We start from the raw sequence: 15,534 nt of genomic DNA on the forward strand, positions 1-15,534 counted from the left end.
AGAGAAGGAGGGGGAAAACAACGCAGAAAAAAACGCAAGACTCTTCATTCATCCAACCCCTGCGCATTGTTTTGGAACAACAAACTGTGAACCCCGCATTCAGCCACTAGAAAGAGGCGCAACGGTCAAAAGCGCTCGAGAGCCGGACCAGCGTTTCCCGTGATTCGCTGAGGGTCCGAGACTCTGATGAGGTGGAGGTTTAATCCCCGCTGTGCCGGTTAATGGAGGTCTCCTCGGGGAAGCATTAGGTCCTCGTGTGGGAATCAAAAGCCACTCAACAATAACGTAATCAGCGTGTTTTCACTGTGAAAAAGCTTTTTAGACAACACCCCTCTCTGAGTCCCCACAAAACCCTTTCAGACGACCCGTTTCTACGAGTCGGATTAATTCGATGTGTTTTGTATCCCCTGCTGCTTGAAGGATGAAGCAGAGGTCTGAAGAGATGAGGACACCCACTGTTTGAACCCGTCATGCATACGCGAACATAGTGCCATCCTCTACAACCGGCTTTGGCACGTTTTCCTTCCTGGCATCCTGAAAAATGCGTCACCGGCAGACACATTTCCGCCAAGAATCATGTACAAATCGCTCATGAAATTTTGATACAGGACAGAAATGGAAATCTCTGACGATGTTGAGTGACCCAGCAGGAAGTGAATGTCATTAAGGATGAATGAAATATTGCAGGTTTTCACAGTTTTTTTTTTTTACGGCCAAATGTTAGTGTGCTAGGAACGCTCTGGATAGGTTCTGTGAAAGCTATGGACAAACGTTCTCAGTTACGTTAAGAGAATGTTTGTTCAAAGTTATATGGCCTTTAATAATGTTCTAAAAACGGTAGCATGAAAAGCATTAGCATTTTTTTCAGAAACTTTATAATTGGATGTTCCTCAAACGTTTTTAGTTTTATTTTACTACTTGTTTCAGAACGAACTTTCAGGGAACATTCGAGAGTAAAATTCCCCATAATGTTTGCAGAATGATCAAATGGCATGTTCCCTTAACGTTCACATAACCAAGACGTTTTGAAACATTAATATAATTTTTTTTTTTAAACTTGACATTTTTAACGCTCAGAGAACATTCCGAATCGGAACTTTGGCAAAATATTCTTAGAACATATTTTTGTTAGCTGGGATTAAAAGTTGATGTGTAAAATAAAGGTTAACTAACAATAAAAGGCCGATTTAAACCCAAAACTGAAAATGATAAAGAAGATGTCTTTCTAAGAATTCTGATTCCACATCACAACTATAACAATAATTGCACAGGAATCAGCTGATGAACGATAAAAACATCGACAGCCAATCAGAATCCATCCTGCTTTAAAGAGTTTAAAGAGCGACAAAACTGTAGCGCGCACTTATAATAAACAGAACGATATTGTGCATTGGTGTGGATGCTAATATAATTATCGTTATCGTTTTCAACGAGTGGGCAGATGAACAACATTTTGCATCACGGTGTGAGTAATGTTATAGTTACAGTTATCGTCATTGGTGCCTTAAAGGAACACGCCGACTTTTTGGGACTTTAGCTTATTCACCGTATCCCCCAGAGTTAGATAAGTCCATACATACCCTTCTCATCTCCGTGCGTGCCGTAACTCTGTCTGACGCACCCACCGCTAGCCTAGCTTAGCACAAAGACTGGAGGTAAACGGCTCCAGCTAGCATTCTGCTCCCAATAAGTGACAAAATAACGCCAACATTTTCCTATTTACATGTTGTGATTTGTATAGTCAGAGCGTGTACGAATAACAAGGTCACATGAGACACAGCCATCTTCTAACCGTATACATACTGGGAACTATATTCTCAGAAGGCGAAGCACTGCTACTTGGGCGGAGTGATTAGCGCAACACCTGAAAAGCACCGTTGTTACTTCCGTCAACAAAACCAACGTGACTAGCTAGCTAGTAGCTACTCACTTATTGGGAGCAGAATGCTAGCTGGAGCCATTTACCTCAAGTCTTTGTGCTAAGCTAGGCTAGCGGTGGGTGCGTCAGACAGAGTTACGGCACTCACGGAGATGAGAAGGGTGTGTGTGGACTTATCTAACTCTGGGGGATACGGTGAAGAAGCTAAAGTCCCAAAAAGTTGGCGTGTTCCTTTAAGAGTATTCTATATGTCCAAAATATTGTATTGCGTATGAGTGATTAAATATGACAGCAACGTATTGAGATTTTGTAATTTTTGCTGGAAATTGTGTCCAATGTAGGAATGTTTTTATATATTAAATGGTGGTTATGTGGACTATTTTGGGGGATAATTCAATGAATTAAATGCTTAATTATTTTCTCTTGTTGCTCACAGAAACCAAAAGATTAAGAAAAAACGAATTTGTCAATGAAAATAAATGATAGTTGTTCAAATCTTGCAGTTTGATGGTTGTCGTCGTGAATTCCTCACAGCTCTCTTTATTTATGCTCCGAGACATTCCCGGAAATCCATTTGTGTGAAATACTTTTCCTGCAAAATTCTCTCTAAAAATCACAACTTTTTTCCTCGATGTTTCTCGCTTCCTAAATCCCGGCGTTTTCATTCATCAGATTCACATGTGCAAATAAACATCTGCCAGGCTGAGCTCGGACCAGTGTTAAAGCACGTCACCTTCTTGCAGACAAATGTAGTGGATGCTTTCAATTAGGTAATCTGACACAACATTTTCCCGGCTGTTTCCAATAACAGATGACGGGCCGTCACGTTCACCGCTGAAACATCATTCAAGTGAGGACTCGTCTTCAAACATTAAAACCAGCCTTTCAAATGTAAACTAACATAATCAAGATGGATCTGCCTTTTGGAACAAACAATAAAACCAAAGGCATTTCATGAATTGGAGGTCGGGATGGTTTCAAAACAGTCGTACAACCCAAACACACACAGGCTGACGTCCAGACAAAAGCTCAGGACGAACCGAGCGTTTGTTTCAGGTTATCAGTTGATCGTCTAAAGCCCCGAGCAAACATTACACACATAACCTGTGACCTGCAATTCAAAACAAATGTGTTTAATCGCCGTTTTATAGAAATAAAACACTGCAAAATATATATATAAAGTAATAATAACTTAATTAATGCTTATGAGACAATCTTTTGAGGCTAATTGCCAATACAATTTAATAAAGGCATGTTTACACGAACTATCTAGACTGGAACATTTTGTTCCTTTTAATATTTTGTGTATGAATGAGATTTTTCTTGGCTCTGTTTGGAATGAAAGTCTTTAATTTTTTTTTTTAATGCAACGATACAAATGTTACAAAATAAAATAAAATATCAATATTAGATGAAACACTTACTTTATTAAAAGATAAATCTGATTTAATTCATAGATTGCATTGATTACAAGTTTACGATGTATACTTAAATTCTACTGTATTTTAATTATGAGTTCAACCACGGTTGTATATACATATATAAACATATTTTAAATATACTTTAAAAATATTTATGTATTTTGTTTATTTATTTATGTATTCATCCATTTATTTATTTAATTAATTAATTAATTAATTATATATTTATTTATTTATGTAGTCATCCATTTATTTATTTATTTTTATTATTAATTTATTTATTTATTTATTAATTTATTAATTTATGTAGTCATCCATTTATTTATATATCATGCCTTTACTCTCAATGCTGATTATTCTGATATTGCAATACATAAATAAAACAAAAACTTAAATTATGTTTTAAATAATAAGTTGAAGTTCTAAAATTACTAAAACTGAAATAAAAATACAAAATTTGCAATAAAAAAGTAAAAAGCCCATAACAAAAGTACTAAAACTTAAACTAAGATTAAAATGAAAAATGAAAATATAAAAATAGCTAATTCAAAATATAAATAATTCTTTGGATATGCTTAATGCATAAATTAATATAAATTATATGACATTAACATTGTTTAGTATGCTTTTCCAAATTCAGCCCATCTCTTGCTCCACAGAAATCTGAAAGTGAGTAAATTGACCTTTGACCCTCAAGAGAAATATACATTAGGAGGAGTGTTATAATCTGTGCTGGCAGCTCGAAGCGTCCCGTATGACACACACACAGCTCTCTCCATAACTGTGTTCACACCTTTGAGTATTACCTCAGACATTATGCTTTATGAATATCAATTCATCTTCTATCAATGTTCAACTCCCTTGCATTCCTGACCGCCTCCCTTTGCATGTGGAAATTAACCCTGTGCTTGTGTTTAAACAGACACCATAACATCTACTCATGCAGACGTCTGAGACCCTTTTGACTATCTGGATTATTTTATTTTATTTTATTTTATTTTATTTTATTTTATTTTATTTTATTTTATTTTATTTTATTTTATTTTATTTTATTTTATTTTATTTTATTTTATTTTATTATTTTATTTTAATATTTTATTTTTAATATTTTTTGTATTATTTTTTTATAATAATAAATATCATTATACTTATTCATTATTAATATGATTAATTCTTACATTTCAAATGTTAAATTCAACATTATTAATCTAATATTCTTATCAAGCCTACTAACAGATGGCTTCAGATTAATATGTGCATGTACGAGACAATTTATGAAAATAGCCCCTGACGAAAAAAGTGTGTCAGAGAGTGTGTGTGTCAGAGAGAGTGTGTCTGTCTGTCTGTGTGTGTGTGTCTGTGTGTGTGTCTGTGAGAGCGAGAGAGTGTGTGTGTGTGTGTGTCAGAGAGAGTGTGTGTGTGTGTGTGTGTGTGTGTGTGTGTGTGTGTGTGTGTGTGTGTGTGTGTGTGTGAGAGAGAGAGAGAGAGAGAGCGTGTATGTGTGTCAGAGAGTGTGTGTGTGTGTGTGTGTGTCAGAGTGTGTGTGTGTGTGTGTGTGTGTGTGTGTGTCAGAGTGTGTGTGTGCGTGTGAGTGCGTGTGAGAGAGAGAGAGCGAGTGTGTGCGCTTTTGTTCAAGTGTGAGTACAGAATGTTCACCAAACTCTTCCACCACCCTGAATTCTTCCACTGGTTAAATATTACCCACTGCTGACCCGGAGCTTCACCCTTCATACACAAGCAGAACAAAATGAACTTCTCAAACACCAAAGAAACAGAATCAGGCCGGCCGGACAAACCTCAAAGAACAAACCACAATGAAAAGCGTCAGTCTTTGCAAGAGGAAATCACACTCTATATAAACACAATGTAAAGCTGCAAATGAGTCACAGCAGGACGGACTCAAGAGTTTAATCAGTTCATTAAAATACAGAAATGCACTTAATTATATTTAACGTGTGCTTTAATGTACTTCAAATCTTAAAAGTATATACAAAAAACGGTATATATAATATTAATGCAATTAAAGGTGCTTTTATGACTGTTTCTTAACACACTTTCTTTTTCCCGCAAGGTGTATTTCATTTAAAAGTGAATAATAATGATGTTTTTCCCCTCAGATCACAAAAGCTGAAGCCTTACAGGATCGAAGCGACGACATCAAGGTGAGTAAACAATGACATTTTCATTTCAAATCTGGCAGTGATCTAAGAAAAGCCATTTAGGCATCGTGATGAGTAAATATGGCATCCGAACCGTTTATCCTAATGGCAGTCGAGCGTTTTCAAAGCGGGCTTGTTTTTCTAATTAAATGTTGGCAAAAGGTGAAGTTCCTGAACTCCCCGTCGACCAAAATAAAAACAAAACAGCTGTGCCCCGCCATGCAGACCAAACCACGCCAGACCGTAGTGAACCGCAGGACGCTTTTCTCACGGCACGCCACGCAGGGGTCAGAGGTCACTGAGCTTCAAACCAGACTTACAGAGTCGAGAAATGAATCTCTCGTGGACGTAATTTACAGGCGCTCCCTGAGGTCATTGCGTTTGCGTTCGTGATTTATTTGAGAAAAGGCAATAAGAGCGCTGTCGTTTTGTGTAGTAGATCAATATCCTATATTTGCTTTTCTTCCGGGAACAAAACTGCGGGTCATCAAAAGCGCACCAGGATCATTTCTGGGAGGGGGGGAATATCGCGAGGCTTGCCAAGAAAACGGCATCGGCTTAATTGCTAATTATACGTTTCAAACGGACAGAGCGAAAGAAAAATATTTTATCATGCAAAAGGCTCATGCAGCGGACCGCAAAGTCAGAAAATAAATAAAAATAATTTCCTAAACATCGTAAAACGCACATGGCACGAGGCCTCAGAACAACTAACAGATCTGAAATGTGTCGTGGCAGGGAGTGGAAAGAGAGGAAAAACATCCTCCGGTTCTGCCAGGACAAACATCAGCGGCAAGCCCAACCTCACAATCTCATATTATTTGTGTCAGACCAAACATGCATCAAAAAATTCTGCAAACCGCATTTCATATTGCACTGGATTGAATGCGAAAACGATACCTTTCCCACAAAAAGAGCATGCAAATCACAAGCATTAATGCAAACAATTTCATTCGGGATGTGGATTGTGTTTAAAAAAACTGCATAAATGTGCAACATTTGACGAGAAAGTGTTTAAAAAAAGAAGACATTGATAGTTTTATGCAGCAAGGATATGATAATCTCTGTCACAGACACAATCTGGGGACTTGTATGACATCTTAGGACATAATAAGTTATGATAATTGACATGATTATATAGTTAATGTCATTTTATTATTTGCATTATACATTGTTTTTGACGATGCCGATGGAGATCATGTGTGACCCTGGACGACAAAACCAGTACATTTTTTGAAATTGAGATTTATACATCATCGGAAAACTGACGTATGGTTTGTTATGATTGGACAATATTTGGCTGAGAATCTGGAATCTGAGGGTGCAAAAAAATCGAAACATTGAGAAAATCGCCTTTAAAGTTGTGCATTTATGTTGCCGATTGTGCTGCATTCACTCACAAAAATAAATGTTTTATACATTTACGGTAGGAAATTTACAAAATATCTTCATGGAACATGATCTTTACTTAATATCCCAATGATTTTTGGCATAAAAGAAAAATCGATCATTTTGACCCATATAATGTATTCGCTATTGCCACAAATAAACCCGTGCGACTTCTGACTGGTTTTGTGATCCAGGGTCACATATTGAATGTTCATCTCACCTTTAGATGCAGGTGTATCGTTCGTCTCGTTCACTGTAGCTAAAGGAAGCCCTTTGTCTAGACAGCACGTCCTAGCACACATTTAACCCCTCGATGAAGTGTACACAGTCTGTCCAAAACCTTTTAAACGCCGCCATCCGTCACCACTCCTTCTTTGTTGTAAAGTAATGAATGGGAGGCATGTGATGAACATCTCCAAAAAGGTCTAAAATGGCTCCCGAAAGCTTCAATACACAGTCATCTTCATGCACACGTCTCCATTTGAATCAATGTGTTGCATGAGCCATTTACACTGGCAACCAATTAAGATTTTGTTTACGTCTTGTAACTTGTTGCATGCATGTAAATGGCAAAAATGCATGAGATCACATGTAAATTTGGGCCACTACTGTATATTATAATTGTATAATAGGGTCAATTATCCTACATTTCTGGTTGCATGTTCATTAAGTCATTTTAATGCAACGATCTGAAATCATCACTTTAGCGAGTGAATGCATATGTAAAAATTAATATGCATTTCATTGTTTACATCAGAATAATTTACAAAAGTGTTGCTCATTTTGTTTTGCTTCAGTGTGCATATTTTATGTTAGACTTCAAATCAGTGTTATTTCAATATTATTTATGTTCTATTATAGTATAGCTTTTAATTTTACATTTCAGTGCATTCGTTTTTTTTATATATTTCTGTTTAGCTTTATTTTAATTTCAGCTTTAGTACTTACATTTATCTCAGTTAGTTGCAAAAAGCAACATTTCAAATTTTTGTTGTTACGTTTTTATAAGTTTAAGTTTTCATCTAATATTTTATTTTAGCTTTATTTCAATTACCGAAAGCATTTTTAATGGCTTTAGTTCACAATAACAACACTAGAACCATTTCTGTTGCATTGAAAGTTAGGTCTTGTTTGATGACCTTGTTTAAAAGTAAATCATTTATTACAAGAATCAATTTAGCATAAACACATAAACATCTCCAAGTTCGTTTGTAAGTTAACTGATTGACAGAACCGGTGATATTTCTCCAGCAGCGCCTGTCCACCCAGTACCCAGCATGCATTGCGGTTTGACCTCCCCTCGCTTTGAACAAAACTATGTTCTAAGAACGTTTAAGTTAAATGTTTTAAATCGTTTTTTTTCGAACATTAAAGGAACATTCTATTTTGGAAACATTATGGGAATGTTACTTTTGAATGTTCTCTAAACATTCCGAAACCAGTTGTAACATTTAAAAAAAATGTCAGACGAATACATTTAAAAACAAACAATGTATAAATAATGTTTTTGTGCTAACTATTTGAGAGCATTATTAAAGACCAGATAACACTGACCGAACGTTACTGGAACGTTTGCTCATAACTTTGAGAGAACCTTTGCCAGAAAGTTAGCCAAAGCTCTGAGAAACATTGTTTATGTCTGTTAAAACACCACAGAAATTGGACATACACAACATGGATATTAAGGCAGAATCTGCTGAAAACAAATCTTAAGTCAGCAAAGAGTTGGATCGTCAACAAAGCTGGAATTTCTGGAATTCGGCAATGCTAAAATTAAACACTCAATGTTCTGAAAAGCCTGACGCGCACAAAACGCATGGAAAAGAAATGTCCAAATGAAACATTCTCCTAAAAGGCTGGAAAACGTGAAGAAAATCCCCTATAAATGGCATTTCACCTGCCGTCTGTGGGAAAGCTCCTGTGGTGCGTTGAGTTAGCGCACGGTTGGCTACGCGAGCGCGTTTGCCAAGTAAAGCCGTGAGTCATGAAGCCACTGGGATGTTAAACACATTGGCCGTTTCCTGCTGAGTCACAGCGCTCGTTTAGTCATTATGCTGTGATTAGCGGCGCTGCTAAATGGATAAGTGAGAAGCAGTAGCGAGAATGAAGGCTCGCTCCACACCACTTCAATTTGACAGCTGATGGTTTTCAGTAAAAAGATGAATTGTGTGAGAGATTGCACATTGCAGAGGGGGATATAGTGGTAGAAACAAGGCCAGTGAACTATAAACCAAGTGCAAAAGTTTGCATCTATGCCAACTCAAATGGCAATGTTTAGAAACCGTACAATAAAAGCAGGCATAACGGTAACAAACAAGCCTGCATAACACTCACGTATCTTAACTAGGAAAAAACAACATTATAATGTAATATTACAGTGAAATCTGCAAATGTAATCAGCTTTAATAAACCCATTTCACACACTTTTCCTATTTAATTATATCAAATTGGCTCTGATTTGACCACAGCTGCAAAGCATGCTGGGTAACCAGCAGTGCCACAGTACACACACAGTCAAAAGAGACTTTAATTTTGTTACATGTGAAAAATGCCACAAAAATAAATCAGTAAACTGCAGAATAAATGCTATTTTGTACTGCAAAAAACGAATAAATCCTTAACACTAACACTAAAAATCATTCTATCAAATCAAATCAACTGTAATGAAATGTTCCTATCAGAACACATTCAGAATATGCCAACATTTTATTTTATGTTAATTTACCTTGAGAGGGAAAAACATACTTTGTCTGGTAAATAGTTAAGAATCCATTAGAAATTTCAGAAAAGGCACCGGTTTAATAGAATTTAACTGAATGTTAGCAAACCAATGAAAAACCTGGAAAACTCAAGTTGGTTAATAGATATTTGTCATCCAGTCAACAGTAACAGACTTTGTGTCTCAGATATAGTTCCTCCGCATGTGTCTTGAAAACATGTGAGAAGTCCAGTCGTTTCGCAGCAACAGCCGGTGTGTAAATCCACAGGCTTGACCGGCACCGGTGGTGTGAAGATCCTCAAACACAAGCAGGTTTACACTCGGCAAAGCAAACACAAGAGCCCAGCATCTCTCCAGCAGAGCCTGACGTAAACACTCGTCCTGAAAGAAATCTCGGTTTTATTCAACATTGATGGAGTTTGTGTGAAAATAAATCATCGAAAAAGGGGTTTGTTTGTTTAAAAATCGTATAAATGTATGAGATTTTGAGGTGGACCTTTGACCCCACAGACACACATTATTGGTACAAATACTTGAGCTAAAATTATGTTTTTAATAATTTACTTTTTAGTCACTTTGGCTAAGTTTGCACTTTTTTCGGTCCAATTTGATAAATAAAATAATAAATTTTTGTTCAATAAATATACTGTCATTAAAATATGATCATTTAAAAAATACAGAAACAAAATACAGAGCTTAAATTCACTGAAAATCTTTGTGATTTGCTGGAGGAGACGTTACAGAGTGATGGACAATACAAGATCTGGAGCAAAAATTATGGAAGTTTGTTTCCGCCACAGAATAAAACAAATAAAAAAGGTAATTGCAACTTTTTATCTCACAATTTTGACTTTTTTTCTCACACTTGCTAGTTTACATCAGAATTGCGTGATATAAAGTCAGAATTGCAAACTTTTTTTCCTCAGAATTGCATGTTTATATTTTGCAATTCTGACTTTATAACACGCAATTGGGAGATATAAAGTCAGAATTGCATGATATTATGTTGCAAATTGCATGTTATAAAGTCAGAATTGTGAGATATAAACAATTCTGAGGAAAAAAACTTTAAAATTTGACTTTTTAACTTGCAATTGCGAGCTTATATGTCACAATTCTGAGAAAAGAAGTCAGAATTGTGATGTATAAAGTCACAATTGTGAGAAAAAATTTCAAAATTGCAAGAGAAATAAGAATTGCAAGACGTAAACTTGCAATTGTGAGATAAAAAGTCGCAATTATCTTTTAAAATGTTTTATTCTGTGGCGGAAACAAGCTTCCTTAAAACATTGATGCACCTCTTGATGAAAGTAAATGCTGTGATATCATTTCCATCAAGAGGTGCATACATTTCTGGTCAGCACCATATTTTGACACCACTAGTAAAAATATACAATTTGATTTGATTTAGTCTTTAATTTAGAGTGAGAAATGGTTTATATTTGTAATCATTTATCTATTTTTTTTCCTAGTGATCCATGGCGGATTTGGGACTGAATCGGGACGGGCGGCTCTGGCATGCACAGGTGCGCACCTTAATTACACAAGTCACCTCGCTCAGGTTAGATATTATCCCATATCAAACAGCCCATTGAAAAGAGACTGAGATCAAAACGACTGCCGTGTGTGTGCGCGCTGTGGGAGTTTTGATTAAGAAAGACACATGCATTGATCTCCCAGATTAAAGACAGGAAGTTACAATGGCAGTTTGTTATGCCAAGTTTGAAGTCCTGCCAGAGAGTCCGGCTCACCTCGGCAACGGGCTCAATGTGGCCTGTGTGGATGAATACGGTGTCTGGGTAGGGTCAAAGAGTCGAGATGAACTTTACTCTAGTCAAAGACAACATCTATCAGATCTCCGCTGGAACTGTGGGAACGCGTTTTCAAAGGTGCAGACTGGCAGAAAATCATCTTTCTGGGTCATTTTGTCATTTTGTTATGTGCTGTTGCCATTTTTATTGTTATTAATTTCAAATCTTTATATATAGCTTTAATTCAACTTTATTTAAGTTTTATGGTGTTGCTATGCAGTCGATAGGGTGTTCTAGATGGTTTTGCATGTCCTGAAGTGTTCTGTGCGTTTTTAGTACATTACTATATGGTTGCTAGGGTTTTTCTATGGTGTTCTAGGTGGTTGCCAGGGTGCTGTGGTTTCTATGGATGTGTTCTCCCATTCCTAAGGTGTCCTATGCATTGTTGTGTAGTTGCTAGGGTGTTTCTATGGTGTTCTAGGTGGTTACCAGGATGTTGTTTTGCACTTCCTAAAGTGTTCTATGTATTTTAGTACATTGTTGTGTAGTTGCTAGGGTGTTTCTATGGTGTTCTAGGTGGTTACTAGGATGTTGTTTTGCACTTCCTAAAGTGTTCTATGTATTTTAGTACATTGTTGTGTAGTTGCTAGGGTGTTTCTATGGTGTTCTAGGTGGTTACCAGGATGTTGTTTTGCACTTCCTAAAGTGTTCTGTGTATTTTAGTACATTGTTGTGTAGTTGCTAGGGTGTTTCTATGGTGTTCTAGGTGGTTGCCAGGGTGGTGTGGTTTCTATGGTGGTGTTCTCCCATTCCTAAGCTGTCCTATGCATTGTTGTGTAGTTGCTAGGGTGTTTCTATGGTGTTCTAGGTGGTTACCAGGATGTTATTTTGCACTTCCTAAAGTGTTCTATGTATTTTAGTACATTGTTGTGTAGTTGCTAGGGTGTTTCTATGGTGTTCTAGGTGGTTACCAGGATGTTGTTTTGCACTTCCTAAAGTGTTCTATGTATTTTAGTACATTATGTCACTTATGTGTCACTTTGTGTCAAACTTGGTTGTTTTTAAATGTGCTTTATAAATATAAACAATGACTGAATGAATTTTACACTAATTAAACTTCTTGCTTAACTACTATTTAGGCAGAGCACCAATTTGAAGAGAATCTTGGATATTCTTATATCTCAGGATCTGAATAAAAACACATCTGGTTTGCAATGTCCACAATAACACAAGAAAACACGTTAAGTATGATGATCAACTGGACAGTGCTCTATGCATTTTTCAAAATCATGCAAATATGCTTTACAAAACCAGTTCCAGGACACCTGCTGATTGGCTGGTGTTCTCAGCGGTCCCGGACTCTATAAAGACGTTTCTGGGTGCAGTGGCAGCGACTCGTCACGCAGGAAACCGTGATTACGCTCTGGTTTGTGGAATAGCAATTATGTGAACAGTGGCCTGTAATCTGTGGGATTTCCATGATACAATGTGTGTGTGTGTGTGTGTGTGTGCGGGGGCACACAAGAGATGGAAACACTCTCGCTTTTCCTTCTGCTTGGGCACAGCAGTGGTCCGTGACACATTAGAGAGCTTCATATTTCCTGTGGCAGGTTCCAAAACGCTGAAACAGTGGCAGTGACAAATCATATTTGCATACAGACCCCAGTTAGTTCACAGACACACAGTAGATCAACCAGAAAACCTTTACCGTTTTCTCAAATACAAGCGTTCTAGAACCGTGTGCTGCTGACACACACTGTGACAAACTCTAGATGGAGATTCAGTGCCCGTTATTGTTCAGGAAGACTAAAACTATTAAAAATAATTTTATGGAACTGAAATAAAAGAATAAAAAAAGAATATTAGATTATAATCAATACAATTACAATCGATAACATAATATACACAAAAATAAAGAATTCATTCATTCTTTAAAAGCCACAGTAAATAAGTGAGTTTTAAGCTTATAATTAATGCAAATAATACATGCACTACCATTCAAAAGTTTGAGCTTAATAAGAAATTAATACTTTTATTTAGTAAGGATGCATTAAATTAATCACAAGTGACTGTAAAGGGTTTTAAATTGTTACAAAAGATTCTATTTCAAGTAAATGCTGTTCTTTTAGAACTTTCTATTTATCAAAGAATCCTGGAAAGAAATGTATATCACGGTTTCCACGGTAATATGAAACTGCACGACTGTTTTGGACATTGATAATAATCATAAATGCAAATCATCATATTAGAGTGATTTCTGAATGATCATGTGACTCTGAAGACTGGAGTAATGATGATGAAAATTCAGCTTTGGTCACAGGAATAAATTACATTTAAACATACTGTATATTCACATAGAAAACAGCTATTTTAAATTGTACTAATATTTCACAATATTACTGTTTTACTGTATCTGTTTGGCAATGGCGGAGTTTTCTAAACTTTTTCAGTGCCACAGAAATTACAAGTACGAATGTTTAGATGTACGTCAGATGACATGTATTGAATTTCAAAGCACATTTAAAAGCAAAAACTATCCTGTTTTTTTTTTTTTTTTGCACAGGATCCATTTGTGCCAGATATCAGTTAAAGAAATGGAAATGGCTAACAGTGTTAATGTGGCTGTCCAAGTGGCTTTTGCCCTGTGGAGCTCCTAACAGCCAAACGCAGACCGACAGGAGGTGATAACCCGTCCTGATAATCACGTCAGCTGTGACTGATGCGTTCATTTGCTGGATAAGGATTTGGAAGGGAGGAACGGAGAGGGGAGGGGGAGTTTAGAGGATGAGGGTTTGGTGAGGTTTGAGACACGAGGAGGAAATGGGATGATGTGAAGAGGAAAATATACTCATAAGGAGACGTGGATGTGATGATACCATAAAGGATCATGAAAATTCTCATCGGCATCTCTGACTCCGACTTTTTCTGTTGAGCTTTTTTGGCAGTTTTTTTTAAGGCAATATGATTATTTAATTGACAGATAACAATATTTAATTATTTTTCATGTTTTTATAATTATAATTATTGTTGTATATTATTACTGTTTATTATTGTTATTTAATTTTTTTCAAGATGGTTCCCAGGGTCGGATAGTTCCCAGGGTGTCGCGTAGCACACTAAAGTGTGCTTATAGTACAAATGTGTTTTAGTACATTACTGTGTGGTTGCTAGGGTGTTGCTATGGTATCCTAACGGTTGTTGGGGTTTTCTGCCGGTTCTAAGGTGATTTGATTGTTTTTCTAAGGTGTTGCTAGGGTGTTCTAAGTGGTTTCCACTTCTAAGTTTGTTTTTAACCTATTGCTAAGTGGTTGGTAGGGTGTAGCTATGGTGGTGTCCTATTTGGTTGTTAGGGGTTTCTGCCATTCCTAAGGTGTTTTGAGTGTTTTATTACATTGCTAAGGTGTTGCTATGGTGTCCTAGGGGGTTGTCTGGAGTTTCTGCAGTTCCTACGGTGTTTTGAGTCTTTTAGTACATTGCTGTGTGGTTCCTAAGGTGTTGCTAGGGTGTTCTAACGTTTAAGTGATTTCCAGGGAGTTTCTTTGCACGTTATAAGATGTTCTAAGTGTTTTTAACCTACTGCTATGTGGTTGCTATGGTGTTGCTATGGTATCATATATGTTTGACATGGGTTTTCTGCAGTTAGCAAGGTGTTTTGAGTGTTTTTAGCACATTGCTATGTGGTTTCTAAGGTGTTGCTATGGTGTTCTAGGTGGTTGTCAGGGGTTTCTGCAGTTCCTAAGGTGTTTTGAATGGTTTATCACAGTTGCTATGGTGTTATTAGTGATTCCCAAGGTGTTGCTAGTCATTTTTTTTTATTTTCACTTCTGAATATTTAGTTTGGTCATGTGAACCAAATGTATTTAGAAGCACTGATATGAAACTTAGCGCGGTATGTGTGTTGAATTTGAATATATGTGACCGTGAATAAGATTTGATTAATTTTATATCTTGCAATACCATTACCATTGTATTTGCATTTTAAGGTTTGCATACCACAATACTAACATGACACCTAGATACCATCCCAGTCATGTGTGTGTTGATGTGAGAGAAAGACAGTGGAAGGTCAAGCCAATAATATTCTCCAGTCCTGTGTGAGATTAGATTCCAGGCATTCTGTAGGAATCTCCCACAATGTGATCAATCTCTCTGTCTCTCTCTCTCTCTCTCTCTCTCTCTCTCTCTCTCTCTCTCACACACACACACACTCACGCAC

At 36.7% G+C, this 15,534-nt stretch overlaps 1 long non-coding RNA gene across 1 annotated transcript in view; it reads left to right on the forward strand.

Moving 5' to 3' along the window:
* The window catches only part of LOC309491310, a 36,977-nt gene that overhangs the window by 13,869 nt on the left and 7,574 nt on the right, over nt 1-15,534 (forward strand). The window contains exons 3-4 of the long non-coding RNA XR_014203015.1: nt 5,418-5,462; nt 11,040-11,093. This is a non-coding gene — a long non-coding RNA (uncharacterized lncRNA). The remainder of the gene's footprint in view (nt 1-5,417; nt 5,463-11,039; nt 11,094-15,534) is intronic.

This window comes from Leuciscus leuciscus (genome assembly GCF_965113295.1).
Source record: "Leuciscus leuciscus genome assembly, chromosome: 25".
NCBI classification, from domain to species: Eukaryota; Metazoa; Chordata; class Actinopteri; order Cypriniformes; family Leuciscidae; genus Leuciscus; species Leuciscus leuciscus.